The sequence below is a fragment of the Platalea leucorodia genome (assembly GCF_965183815.1).
Source record: "Platalea leucorodia genome assembly, chromosome: 3".
Lineage (NCBI taxonomy): Eukaryota > Metazoa > Chordata > Aves > Pelecaniformes > Threskiornithidae > Platalea > Platalea leucorodia.
In genome coordinates, this window is record NC_138825.1 from 20915260 (window position 1) to 20921622 (window position 6363).

Here is a 6363-nt window from a genome sequence, read left to right on the forward strand (position 1 = left end):
ACACTAATTTCCTCTGTGGGATCCTGGTGGCCACCCTTCTGTATTGGCTTGGTTTGAAAAGGATCTAAGATTGAAGAAAGGCAAGGGGGACAGTGCTCTAATTGCAAAGGAGCGTGCTGTTAGCTGGAGATCAGCGTAGGAGGCTTTTGCCTCCTCCTAGGCAAGCAGGACGGCATGGAAGACAGCTCTTTGCTTCCTTCTGCCAGTTCTCTCCCCTCCCAACACTGGCACACCTCTCCTCAGCTCCCACAGAGTGTCATCCCACCGATGTGCTAAAAGCGATGCCCGCGGGGTACCTCAGCGTGCCTCCTGCAGCAAGAAAAAAGCACCGTGTCTGGGTTTGGCGGAGTTTCCTTTCCCCAACACGAAGTTTTGCATCCTGCGGTGCCCCTTGTAGTCTGACGATGAGGTTTCCAATGCCTTGTGGGTGCCAGCATCTGCATGGAGTTATACCTAGGTAGGGGCTGGAAGTGTTGAGGAAGACATTCAGACTTTTGTCCCTTCCTGTTCTGCATACTTGCTTTTATTTGCGTCCTGTCTAGGCACAAAGGGGGATTTTCCTTCTTCCCTCAAGGCGCAGAAGCTGTGACATAAGTCCAGAAGTGCTCGCTTTTTGAAATTAAAAGACAGCTAAAATTGAGATAGCTATCTCTAAGGGAAGAGCAGACTACCTTGTGTAGATAACAGAGATTACAGCCTGCTTCAGAGGCTGACTACATTGATCTTCACTATATTTGTCAAGAGAGAAACTCCTTATGCTTTTGTCGGTGCTGAGAGTACCTCTGCGCTGAGGTACCCGTGCCGGGGGGACTCTCGCACTAGGAAATGTGCCTGTACCTGCAATGAAAACACAGTTTTAAGCTTCAGGTGGAGAACACGCTGTCATGTCACCGCTGCCAGCTCCGAGCATCCAGCAAGCATAAGACAGGCTCTGAAACACTGAGATTTGGCAGGAGAAGGGGGAGACGGGCCCTGTGCAGGGTTTGCTGGCCTGCTGGCTTTTCGGCCTTTTGCATATCAAGCTGGGGAGGTTCTCTCAGGCCGCTGAGGGCCACAAAGCCATCTTTTAAACGTGCAGGTGAAGATCCTGCCTTACGCGACTTGAGGAGCTGGGGCTTGGGAAGCATCCCAGAACGCATGGCAAGAGTAGGCGGCAGCGCGACGCTCATTCCTGTCTTCGCTGCCAGAACAAACGCACCCCTTTGGGTGGCTACCGCACGTGAGCAGTTCTGCTGCTCGGCCCGGAGGGGATGAGGCACGATGGGGTTTGCCGTGCGATGGCTTGTAACCACTCGTACAGCCTTTGCTGGGTTCAAACGCCTCTGGCTTGTCACATCGCTGCGGTCCTTCTAGGACTCTGCAGGGAGGCAGCTCCTGCACAGTATTTTTTCATTCTAGCTTATTGGTTTTTTCTTCTTGGTGGCGGTCTTTAACATGAATTCTCCAGTGTCTAAACGTGAGATTGAAGCTTTTAGTAGTGCAAATTTAGCGGTCTCCTGTCTCCCTGACTAAACTTGCAAAGACTTGGTATCTTGGAGATCTCAATTTCGACATCAGTTTTAAGTGAAACTGGCCAACAGATTCAAAAGCTTATATTAGGAGACTGACCAAAACAGGAACAGTGGTCACACAAACCTGATTTCATCAACTTGGAGAAAGTTTAAGAAAAAACAAACCCACATTTTTGCTGTTAAGACTTAGCTTAAGTTTAAGCTATACTGGAGAAGCAATACCTGTCTAACTATCTCACAAATAAAATTAATTGTAAACCAGACACATTTTTATGGTTGCATACATAACTACATTTGGTCCAGAGCTTCTGCCGGCATGAAAACGCCATATGATTTCCAGTTTCTCTAGCAGGGCCCTGATAGCAAAAATCACTAATTCATGCTAGGCTTAGGTTTTGAGGATTTTTTCATTCTGCCCAAGAGGAAATCTTTAGATGAATGCTTGATTTCCCTCCAATTGTTTCTAGTCACTGTTACAAAGCTCTTTGCAGCCTCCTAATGTTTTTAGAGGTTTTACCAGGTCTTCCCAATGTACATACACCAAGATCTATAAATTGAGGCACATCCAGGCTTTTAGGCAGAGTTCTGAGGTCTCACAGTGATGTCACGTTTTTAATTTAAAGTTGTCATTTTGTAGTGCTTGTGTTTTTAGCCCTCATGGCTATAACAAGGAAGAGCTTGAGAAGGTGGGCCGCATATAGTCCTCACTTTGGCATAGTTTGCAGGTGTCCTGAAGTGTATTCTCAAGAGACCTCAGCCGCCTGTCCGTCTGGGATGTTCAGCTGTGTCCCTGAGAGCTCCTCCTCGCCAGAGCCCCGGCAGGGTGCTGAGGAGGTCCTCGCTGCCTCACCCTGCTCGTCATCCTCTGCTCCTAGGGGAGCCGCAGAACAGACCCCAGTGTCCCCGAAGACAGGGACCAACACCCTACAGAGAAGAGGGGTTTTGCCTTCCTGCTCAGTCCAGGAAGCGTATTTGACGTAGAGGGCTCCTGCCTCTCCGAAGGATGGACGCTGGCTCGCTCACGCTTAGGGCTGTGCCGTTCCCGTTGCACGTGTGTGGTGGGTGTGATCAGTACGGTGACTTGTTTGAAAAGCGCCGCAGGCTGAGGATGCCCCTGTTGCATTCACAGCTCCGTCTCTGGTCTCTTGCGTGGTCCCAGGCAAAACACTGACTTCTCTGCCTCGGCTTCACTATCTGTAAAACTGAAAGAGCTGTATTTGTCTCTGACCCTCAGGCTCGCCGCCACCTGTGAGACAGTGAGGTGGATCCAGCGTCTGACAACAAGGTCAGAAGCATGACTCGGCCGCGCTCCAGGCAGTCCTCAGGCTGTCCCGGGTGGCAGCAGGCACCTGGGCGCCGGGGCTGGGGAGTGAAAGGGAGAGCGGTGCTGTCCCTGTTGTGTGGCCGACAGCGTGACCACGGCGGTGCGGCCGCAGTGTCCTGTGATCATGGGGCTGGGCTGAACCCCTTTCAGGGCTTTTGTACCTCCAGGTGAGAAATACGTGATGGACCCATCGCGCTGGAGAACCAGAACGATGTCAGAGCCTGGTGATCTCGATCCCCAACGCAGGACGCTGCTCGTGCAGCCCAGCCCAGCTGCGGTGCCACCAGTTATTTCAGATCACAAAGTAAAGTGCCAGTCTGACCCAACAGCTCTATGCACACATCTTCCACGGGGTTAAAATAAATGCGATGTGACAAGCGGTTGTGTTCGCTCTGAAAGATGACTGTCTTGCTTGGCTAGGATCTGATTACATCTATATACGCATGATCTGTTTTCCTTTGCAAATTAAACTGCTGTCTCTCTTTGGTTTTGGCAACAAGGAACTAATAGTATCTTGTGACTTTAGCCCTGTGCTTAGGAGGGGGATGTGACTTGGTGGGGTAAGCCATTTCCTGAGAGGTGTGAGACGTGACTTCAAGACCTGGTGGTGCCATTTGTGTATTCTGTTCCGAGGAGTTGATAAGAGCTTCAGACACACAGAAAGCCTTGAAGAAAGCAGCCGTGGGGGAGGCGTAAGAACCTAGCAAATGCATATGAAAAGATCAAGGGGCTGCATTTGCTAAATCCGAACAGGAACAGATTTGGGGCGAGATGCCCAGGTTCAGAGGGGACCCAGACGTAGCAAAGGGGCAAGAGCAGAGCATGTCTGATGGCTGGCAGCTGGCTCCCTACCTTCCGAGGGAGAGGGAGATCAAGGATTTGGGAGTGGGAGGGAGATAAGAGCAAATGGTGGGGGTGGGAAGAGGGAAAGGAAAGGGCAATAGGGAGGAAGCTACCTGGAGATAGGAGAGGCTGGTTGAAAGGGCAGGGGATCTTTAGGGTTGAATTTAGACACTGTTAAACCTCAGCCTGCCTTTGAGTTTTGAGATACCCTGAGAATGGCGGGATGCGTGTACCTGACTCTCACTGTTGCTTCTGCAGCGAGTGGGCAGTCCCACAAAGATTGCTGTGGCAGCAAGCCCTAGGCTGAAACAATTCCTTGTTGCAATTTATCTCTGTCGCCTCTCTGATTTTATAGCATGTTGGTGCTGTGAGGGAACCTAGAACCTCTATTTAACAGAGCTGATCGTGTTGCTTTGCTTACTTGCACGCTCTGAACAAGGTCATACCCCATTCTTAGAGATATTTTCCTTAATGAAGAATTTTATAACAACTGTTGATGCAGGTGGTTGTATATATAAAATGACTGGGTTATCTCAACTCCCAGTAATGTTTAATGAATTCACTGCACAAGCAAAGGAAAAAAACTCTGTCTCTGCAAATGAACAAAAAAAAAAAACCAAAACAACAAAGAAAGAACAAGATAAGAAGAGAAGAGCTAAGGAAAAAGACAGGACCCTGTTTACCTCCTTTTCATGCAGCACCTACTTAGAAGAGGCAGCCTTCCAGGGTGCAGCCAGAATAGGCAGACGCAGCAGGGCTGGCAGGGGAAGGCAGGGTGATATACAGCAGAGTGGCCATGTCCTCTTTTAATAGCACTGAATAACAGAAAGAAAAGCTCCGAGCAGTCCCCTCTCTTCCTTTTTCAGGCTCCTTGGCCTTAGCACGCAGTGTTAAGGCATTGTTTTGTACCTTTTCTTGGCAGACTCCTAAACCCTTATCACCATCCCCTGCACGTGGTGAGGTCTTCCTTCTACCCCGACTTAGCAAATGACAGTCACAAGATTCTCTGTTTCTGGCTTGCAGTGTTTGGTATCTGTCTGAGTGCATGAGCTGCTGAAATTAATAGATTTTTATGATAATTTCACTTTTTTCTTCATTAAAGCTTATGTCTCATGGTTATTGAGAAAAGGATGCAAATGTGACGCAAATTTTGCTCCAGTGGTTCAAAACCAGAAGGCAATACATAGAACCAGAACTTCCCCGGTAAGGTTGGATGCCTGTTACAATATGAACACGGATCCAGTATCTTTCTCCGCCCCTGGCTGCTCTGGTGCTATTAAACCCCGCAAGTCTTCCCTCTCTGGGTGGGATTGACTGGAGATTTCTTCAGCTGACTTCCCTGCGCTTCCCCACTGCTGCTCAGGCACGTGCCAAGGCCGGTGCTCTGGCTTCAGTCTTATCATTCATTCTAAATGTTTCCCATCTTCTTTTCTGGTTAGTTTTGGACCCGAGGGACTGTTGGTCTCTCGTGTATCATGGCATTTGCAACAAAACCATTTTGGTTTGCTCTAGCATTTTTTTTTCTGGGGTGTTTCTTTTCAAAGATATTCAGGCCTCTGTGCAGTGTGGAAGATTTTCAGCTTTAACATGTAGATGGAAGGTGGGAAGTTCCACCTGAGTTGGGGATTTGCAGTTGATCATTAAATCAGCAGTTTCAGGTGATAATAGCTGGGGAGTGCAGCAGTTACTATGCCATTTGATGAAGTAATTCTCTTGCATGAATTGACTCATATTTCTTTGCTATTTAAAAATCACACTGAAGAAAAGAAAAAGAAAGAAAATACCACACAACAAACCCAGTAGGCATTATTCCTGTGGGTTATCCTGATTTCTGTAAGCCCACGGCACAATTTTCTAGTGTCTGACTCACACAGAAGCTCCACGCATTTGCATAGAAAAGTATCTGTGGCTTCCTCCCCCACTATCCAGTCCTCCTGCCTCAGCCATCCCAGATAACGCTGTGGGATACCATCCCGCATGGTGCCTCACTCCTCTCTGCAAACACGCTCTCCAGGGCACGTCCCTGCCCTCCACCCGCGGCCGGTTCCCCCCCGGCTGCCCTGCTCAGGCAGCTCTTGCACCAGACCTTCAAAATGCCTCTTGTTCTCTCGTCCCCGTTTTATGAGACAGCTGTTTTTCTTCCCCCCATTATTCAAGCTCAGCTCCTCTGCTTTTATTTCTGGCGGGGTTATTTTTCTATTTGACTTTGGCCCTGTTTGTCAAGGGCGCACCCTTGTCACCTCCTTAGTCTAATCCTCTCCTTTGCTGTCTAAACGTCTTCCTCTCTTTTCTTTTATTGGTACTTTTTTCTCTTTCTCCGTTATCTTTTAGCCCCCTTGATTCTGTCCCCTCTCTTTTGCATTTGACCAAGCTTGTCTTATACATATTACTCGGAGGGTTTAAGAATTTTCTCCTTGACAGTTTTTCTTCCCTGCCCCCTGGAAGTTTCTCCATGCTGCTGGACGCATGCCAAAGAGCAAATACATTTATTACTCCAAATGAGACAACTGCAATCCCAGATCGAGAGTGACTCCAGGCGGCAGTGATCGCAGCAGCTCTCTACTGCCATCTTAGCCATCCCCCCTATCCTTACGAGACCACATTTTTCCTCTTTTGCTGTCATATTTTCATATCTGGGAGGCCGTCTTAAGGTCTTTGAGGTAAGAGAAGGTGTAAAGGAGTGAT